A 9,083-nucleotide genomic window follows, 5' to 3' on the forward strand; every position below is an offset into this window, starting at 1 on the left:
GCACCCGGCCTTCAAAACACTTCTTTATAAACAATTTGCAGTGTTGCAGCCTGGTCATCCAGGGCTTTGACCTAACATTTTTTATGCTAAAATGTTAGGTAACTCCATATGCTCATTAATGGATTTGGTCTGAGACTAATTGCATAGTTTTTATTTAAAATTATGTTACACTTTGATTCGCGTGTGTCCTGTTTTAATACTCCAATACTCTTGATTTCAGCTTCTTTAATAATTAAATATCTCAGTAGTGCTGATCCCAGGGAAGTATTCTTGGCACAGTTTTGACATGTTTACTTGGTTGGAAGGACATTATGGGACTATAATGAAGCCGAAAACATGGGAATATTGCGAGTCAAAAATATGGTTTTCCCTCTATTTCAATATCCACAAAACTTCTGAAACATGCCCTACATGTGTCCTTGAGTATATTACTAATAAGGTATACAATATAAGGCTTCCATCTCAGAAGTTAAAGTGGTGTAGAATTGCCAACATTTATACAGGACTTAGTATTTGTCCAGCACTGTTCTAAGTGCTCCACAGGTTTTAGCACCTATTACCCTCAGTGAAGTTATTACCCAGTGAATAGTCCCATATTACAGATAAACTAACTGCCTCACTATGAGATTGAGTGATTTGCTCAATCACTATGAGATTGAGTAATTTGCTCTAAGTCACACAGAGCCAGTATCAGCTTCTCTCTCTCTATTTTTTTTTTTTTTTAAATAGGCGGGGTGGTTATGTTGCCCAAGCTGGTCTCCAAGTCCTAGGCTCAGATCCTTTGGCCTCAGCCTCCCTGGAGTAGCTGGGGACTAGGGTACACGCCATCACACTGGGCAGGATCTGCTTTTTAAAGTAGTCTTCTGTACTCTTAGTGCAAAGGAGAACTGGAGTGGAAGTCCGGAAGCCTATACTTCAGACCTAGCTCTACTATTTACCCAGTTGTTTGACTTATTTATTTATTTATTTATTTTATTTTTTTTTTTTGAGACGGAGTTTCGCTTTTATTGTCCAGGCTAGAGTGCAATGACGCGACCTCGGCTCACTGCAACCTCTGCCTCCCGGGTTCAAGCAATTCTCCTGCCTCAGCCTCCCAAGTAGCTGGGATTATAGGCATGCACCACCACACCCTGCTAATTTTTGGTATTTTTAGTAGAGATGCGGTTTCACCGTGTTGGCCAGTCTGGTCTCGAACTCCTGACCTCAGGTGATCCACCCGCCTCGGCCTCCCAAAGTACTGGGATTACAGGCGTGAACCACCGAGCCTAGCCTCAGTTGACTCTTGAATGACATGGGTTTGAGTTGCATGAGTCAACTTATACACTGCTTTTTTTCAACCAAATGCAGATTGAACATACAGTATTCAGGGGATGTGAAACCCTGTATGGGGAGGGCCCACTTTTCCTATACTCTTATTCCTCAGGGCCAGCTGCGGGACTTGGGTATGCTTGGATTTTGCTATACTTGGGGGTCCTATAATGGTTATAAGACCAATAACCAATCCTCTGTGTATACTGAGAGACAACTGTACTGTAGAGCTGTGTCTCAAGTTTCTTCACTTGAAAAACAAGGATTCTACATCAGTGCTGTTGACTTCCCTGCAGAGTTATGAATATCAATACAGTGATTTTTTAAAGTAGAAGCATTTGGTTGGGCGCGGTGGTTCACGCCTGTAATCCTAGCACTTTGGGAGGCTGGGGTGGGTGGATTACCTGAGGTTGGGAGTTCAAGACCAGCCTGACCAACATGGTGAAACCCTGTCTTTACTAAAAATACGAAAAATTAGCCAGGTGCAGTGGCACACACCTATAACCCCAGCTACTTGGGACGCCAAGGAAGGAGAATCGCTTGAACCCGGGAGGCAGCGGTTGCATTAAACCAAGATTGCGCCATTGCACTCCAGCCTGGGCTACAGAGTAAGACTTCATCTCAAAAACCAAAAAACAAAACAAAAACAACAACAAAAAAGTAGAAGCATTTTTAAAGCAGTAAAACACTGTATGAAACATGTTATATTGCAATTATTTCAGTCTTGGCTATTGAAGTAGGCCAATTAGGCAATTTACTAAATTATGACCCGGATGACTATATTTATGTCCCTGAAGTAGAATTACCTTTAAATTTCAATTGTAATTAACATTTTTTTGCCAGATGAAATAATTCATTCAGTTCTGATAATAAACCACATTTGCACAATAGCTGTATCCTTTTAAAGACAATTATGTAGATGATTACCTTTGAAATCACCTCAGAGACACTAATTACTAGTAAAAAATGAGTTTCTCAGTTGCTCATAATACTAACAATATAGCAAATTATAGAGTCAAATTTTATGTTTTAAACTCCAGTGGACTCTGGAAAATATAGACATAGAATGACAGTAATCATTCATTTTTTTTTTTTGAGACAAAGTCGTGCTCTGTCACCAGGCTGGAGTGCAATGGCACGATCTCGGCTCACTGCAACCTCTGCCTCTCGGGTTCAAGTGATTTTCCTGCCTCAGCTTCCCAAGTAGCTGGGATACAGGCACGCGCTACCATGCCCGGCTAAATTTTGTATTTTTAATAGAGACGGGGGTTTCACCATGTTGGCCCGGGATGGTCTTGATCTCTTGACCTCGTGATTCACCCGCCTCAGCCTCCCAAACTGCTGGGATTGCAGGCGTGAACCACTGCGCCCAGCCTTATCATTGATTTTGAAAAACAATTCTATATTGACAATAATTTTGCCTTTTTATGAGCCAATAAATTCTTATTGTTTATGACTGTTTACATTTAGTTACATTACTTGCATCAGACAAGTACTAGTAGTTATACTGAACTATGCTATGGCCACAGACTCTTCTTCTGCTTACCTTGGAATTCTAAATACCAACCCCAGCTGACATGGAATAGGGCTCTGTATCTGGCGGATGCTCATTAACAGTTGTTAGCCAACTCTGAAAGGTGTCTTCTTAGCATGCAAATACTTGTAAAAATTTTACAGAAGGGTGACAAATTCTAACAGTCTACCTTCAGTTGATTTTCTTTTTTTTTTTTTCAGACAGAGTGTTGCTCTGTCTCCCAGGCTGGAGTGCAGTGGCTCACTGCAACCTCCACCTCCCGGGTTCAAGCGATTTTCCTGCCTCAGCCTCCCAAGTAGCTGGTGCCTGCCACCATGCCCAGCAAATTTTTTGTATTTTTAGTAGAGATGGGATGTCACCAAGTTGACCAGGCTGGTCTCGAACCCCTGACCTCAAGTGATCCACCTGCCTTGGCCTCCCAAAGTGCTGGAATTACAGGTGTGAGCCACTGTACCCAGCCCAGTTGAAATATTTTAATCTCCCTTGATTCTCTGGAGAAGAAATGACCTGTATATTTTCTCTTTTGCTTTACTTTTGGAGGCTGGCTGTTGTGTTTCTGAACATGCTCTGTACTTCTTGTGGTCTCCTAATGAATTTTAAGTAGTTATTACCATGATAGTTTACATTAATTTGGGCTGACTCACTATGTGTGTGTGCCTGTTTGCTTCATATTTTATCATCAGCAAAAAACTGGTGCAAATGCATGGTGGGGGCACATGATATAAAACATCAGTCTCTAACTTGTATTATGGCTTTAATTTTTTCTATGTCTTCACTTTATGATCAAAAGCAGAGTGGATTTTCTTCTTGCTTTTTATTGGAATGTTGGGAGTGATTAAGGAACTAAGACATATTTTGAAAAAATCTGCCTTTGATGTGAAGTGATACTTACATGAATTAATATTGTGCATTTATACAATTAAAAAACCTATGCATTTAACTTATAAATGCCTTCAAGAATCACTGGTGCAATTCAACACATCATTATATATAATATATAATATATAATAATATTATAATATATTATAATATATAATAATATAATAATATATTATAATATATTATTATAATATATAATAATATATTATAATATATTATTATAATATATAATAATATATTATAATATATTATTATAATATATAATAATATTATAATATATTGTTATAATATTATAATATATAATAATATTATATATTATTATAATATATTATTATAATATATAATAATATTATAATATATAATAATATTATAATATATTGTTTATTATAATATAATAATATTATAATATATTATAATATTATATATTATTATAATATATAATAATATTATATATTATTATAATATATTATTATAATATATAATAATATTATAATATATAATAATATTATAATATATAATAATATTATATATTATTATAATATATAATAATATAATATATATTATTATAATATATAATAATATTATAATATATATTATTATAATATATAATAATATTATAATATATATTATTATAATATATAATAATATTATAATATATATTATTATGATATATAATATTATAATATATATTATTATGATATATAATAATATTATAATAATATTGTTATGATATATAATAATATTATAATATTATAATAATATTATTATAATATAGAATAATATTATAATATATTATAATAATATTATTATAATATTATTATAATATAGAATAATATTATAATAATATTATTATAATATAGAATAATATTATAATAATATTATTATAATATATAATAATATTATAATAATATATTATAATAATATTATAATATATAATATTATAATAATATTATTATAATATATAATATTATAATAATATTATTATAATATATAATATTATAATAATATTATTATAATATATAATATTATAATAATATATATTATAATATATAATAATATTATAATATATTATTATAATATATAATATATTATAATATATATTATTATAATATATAATAATATTATAATATATATTATTATAATATACAATAATATTATAATATATATTATATTATATAATAATATATATTATTATATAATAATATTACAATATATATTCTTATATAATAATATATATTCTTATATAATAATATTATAATATATATTCTTATATAAAATTATAATAATATTCTTATATAATAATATTATAATATATATTCTTATATAATAATATTATAATATATATTCTTATATAATAATATTATAATATATATTCTTATATAATAATATTATAATATATATTCTTATATAATAATATTATAATATATATTCTTATATAATAATATTATAATATATATTCTTATATAATAATATTATAATATATATTCTTATATAATAATATTATAATATATATTCTTATATAATAATATTATAATATATATTCTTATATAATAATATTATAATATATATTCTTATATAATAATATTATAATATATATTCTTATATAATAATATTATAATATATATTCTTATATAATAATATTATAATATATATTATTATAATATATAGCAATGTTATTATAATATTATATATATATATATAGTGTGTATGTGTGTGTGAGAGATAGGGTCTGGACAGGTCTGCCCAGGCTGGAGTGCAGTGTCACCATCTCAGCTCACTGCAGCCTCAACCTCCCAGGTTCAAGCAATCTTCCCACCTCAGCTTCCCAAGTATCTGGGACTACAGGCATGCACCACCAGGCCTGGCTAATTTTTGTATTTTTAGTAGAGACAGTGTTTTCGCCATGTTGCCCAGGCTTGTCTCAAACTCCTGAGCTCAAGCGATCCGCCTGCCTCGGCCTCCCAAAGTGCTGGGATTACAGGCATGAGCCACCGCGCCTGCCCTGAAATGTGTACACTTTTTAATTTAAGAATGAAAGAAGACCGGGTGCGGTGACTCATGCCTGTAATCCCAGCACTTTGGGAGGCTGAGGCAAGTGGATCACCTGAGGTCAGGAGTTTGAGACCAGCCTGGCCAACATGGTGAAACCCTGTCTCTACTAAAAATACAAAAAGTAGCCAGGTGTGGTGGCAGGCGCATATAATCCCAGCTCCTCAGGAGGCTGAGACAGCAGAATTGCTTGAACCCAGGAGGCAGAGGTTGTAGTGAGCCGAGATTATGCCATTGCACTCCAGCCTGGATATCCAGCTGTGTGTACTCCACTTGCACCACAGCTGAGAAATACCAGAAAGCAGCCCTCTCTGGGTTATATCCTCAGGGGCCACAAGACTTGCTGGGCTAAAATGTTGGAGGACATGTCGCTTCTAGGGGGAAAAGAAACAAAGTCTAGGCTGTTCCAGCCAGTTCCTCCCCTATCTCAGGATATTGCATTCCAAGCATATTCTATAGTTATTCTTTTTTTTTTTTCTTTGAGGCGGAGTTTCATTCTTGTTGCCCAGGCTGGAGTACAATGGCACGATCTTGGCTCACCGCAACCTCTGCCTCCCAGGTTCAAACAATTCTTCTGCCTCAGCCTCCCAAGTATCTGGGATTACAGGCATGTACCACCACGCCCGGTTAATTTTGTATTTTTTTTTTTAGTTGAGACAGGGTTTCTCCATGTTGGTCAGGCTGGTCTCAAACTCCCAACCTCAGGTGATACGCCCGCCTCGGCCTCCCAAAGTGCTGGGATTACAAGGTGTGAGCCACCGCGCCTGGCTCTACAGTTACTCTTGAAAACCACGGCCAGGTGAAATGGTTCGTGCCTGTAATCCCAGCACTTTGGGAGGCTGAGGTGGCTCACTTGAGGTCAGGAGTTGGAGATTAGCCTGGCTAACATGGTGAAACCCCGTCTCTACTAAAAATACAAAAACTAGCCAGGTATGGTAGTATACATCTGTAGTCCCAGCTACTCGGGAGGCTGAGGCAGGAGAATCACTTGAACCCAGGAGGCAGAGTTTGCAGTGAGCCGACATTGTACCACTGCATTCCAGCCTGGGCAACAGAGTGAGACTCTGTCTCAAAAAAAAATAGTAATAATAATTAAACCACAAGCATGAAAAGAACTGAGTTGGGGTCTAAGGCCACCCGGAGAATTGTTCTCTACCGCAGCTCAAAACTTGGTCTTATTGTTGTTTCATCATGATGGATGTCTTCGTTGCTCCTCACAAGCCCACTGACTTTTGGAATACCCACTTCCCTCTCTGGAATGTCCACTTCACAGAGATACCATGGCTATTCTTCCCTTTCTGTCAGTTCTGGCTTGCCATTCATTCCCACCCAATTGCAACATACCAGCTAGTAGCTGTTTTTCTCAAACCACACTCATGGACTACATCTCAAAAATAACTCCATTCTCTGAAGTATAGAACAAAGAAGGTCCAAATGGCCTCACTCCCAAGGCTGAAAGTTGTTCTGTAAGCTCAGCTAGGACTGTCAGGCAGGGGCCTCAGTTCTCCAGATGGGTTTGCGAGGGGAAAATAAAATTTGGGGCCCCAAAAATCACTAAGCTAAAGAGAAGAGTGAAGCTAGGAACTGCTTAGGGCAAAACTGCCTCCCATTGTATTCAAAGTCATTCCTCTGCTCACTGAGATAAATACACATCTGATTGCTTCCTTTCAAAAGGCTAATCAAACTCAAAAGAATGCAACCATTTGCCTCTTTTCTACCTATGACCTGGAAACCCACTCCCCTCTTTGAGTTGTTCTGCCTTTGCCTCGAGTCTGCCTTTGCGTCAAATTGTCACACCTTTCTGGACCAAACCAACATTCATCTTACATATATTGATTGATGTCTCCCTAAAATGTATAAAAGTAAGTTGTACTGGGACCACCTTGGGCACATGTAGTCAGGACCTCCTGAGGCTGTGTTATGGGTGTGCATCCTTAACTTTGGCAAAATAAACTTCCTAAATTGACTGAGGCCTAACTCAGATATTCAGGGTTTACAGGCTTCTTGGGCTTCCTCATGGTGGCAGCTGAAGTCTAAGCAGGAGCCTTCAAAGAGTTCAGAATTGCATAATGCCAGGGCAGTTCAAAGAAAAATATTGTTTGGTAAAATTGCTTAACCTATACACCAAAGGAAAACTTATAGCTGATGTTGTTTTTTTGTTGTTTGTTTGTCTGGTTTGAGACAAAATCTTGCTGTGTCACCCAGGCTAGAGTGCAGTGGTGGGATCTCAGCTCACTCCAACCTCCATCTAGGTTCAAGTGATTCTCCTGCCTCAGCCACTCAGGTAGCTGGGATTACAGGCGTGCACCACCACACACGACTAATTTTTATATTTTTAGTAGAGATGGGGTTTCATCATGTTGGCCAGACTAGTCTCGAACTCCTGACCTCAAGCAATCTGCCTCCCTCAGCCTCCCAAAGGGCTGGGATTACAGGTGTGAGCCACCGCGCTGGCCTGTACCTAGTTTTGAATCATGCGTTTCTACAAAGCAGCTTGAGGAAAGCATGCCAAACAAACCTCCACCCTGAAAAGGAGAAGATGGCCCTAGGATGGGTTAATAATCAAGGGCCATGAGGAAAGGATAACCTAAGGTGGAGCCCTAAAGGCCTAAAAAGGTGGGATCAGGTTAATGTATACAGTCTTTTTTTTTTTTTTGAGACAGAGTCTGGCCATCACCTAGGCTGGAGTGCACTGGCTCAATCTCGGCTCATTGCAACCTCCGCTTCCCAGGTTCAAGCGATTCTCATGTCTCAGCCTCTTGAGTAGCTAGGACTACAGGCACCCACCACCACGCCCGGCTAATTTTTATATGTATTTTTAGTAGAGACGGAGTTTCTCCATGTTAGCCAAGCTGGTCTTGAACTCCTGACATCGTGATCCGCCCGCCTCGGCCTCCCAACGTGCTGGGATTACAGGCGTGAGCCACTGCGCCCGGCGGATGATCCATTTTTACAGATGGGAGGCATGTACTATCTTAAGCGTGAGAGACAGGCTACTAGAAAGGCCAAGACCATGGATTTCAACAAGTGGGGAAAAGTCCCAAAGGCCCAGATGGTTATAAAGGCCCTCCTGGGATAAGATACTTTGACTGTAGACGCTGTAGAAAGTACTGGCCCCAGGAAGGAAAAATGGAAAAGCTTGCTGCAGGGTCTGGGGATATCCTAAGAGAACTTTCTGCGGCTGTAGGCTTTGGGAAAAGGGCCCTGAGGGCTGAGGGACAGAGCTGGGTCTGTCATCTAGTGACATCCGCACACACCGAAGCTCCGCTGGGCTGCGCCGCCAACTCTGGTCCTCCAGAGAGCTGCGAGGATG

Source organism: Pongo pygmaeus, chromosome 13 (assembly GCF_028885625.2).
Source record: "Pongo pygmaeus isolate AG05252 chromosome 13, NHGRI_mPonPyg2-v2.0_pri, whole genome shotgun sequence".
NCBI classification, from domain to species: Eukaryota; Metazoa; Chordata; class Mammalia; order Primates; family Hominidae; genus Pongo; species Pongo pygmaeus.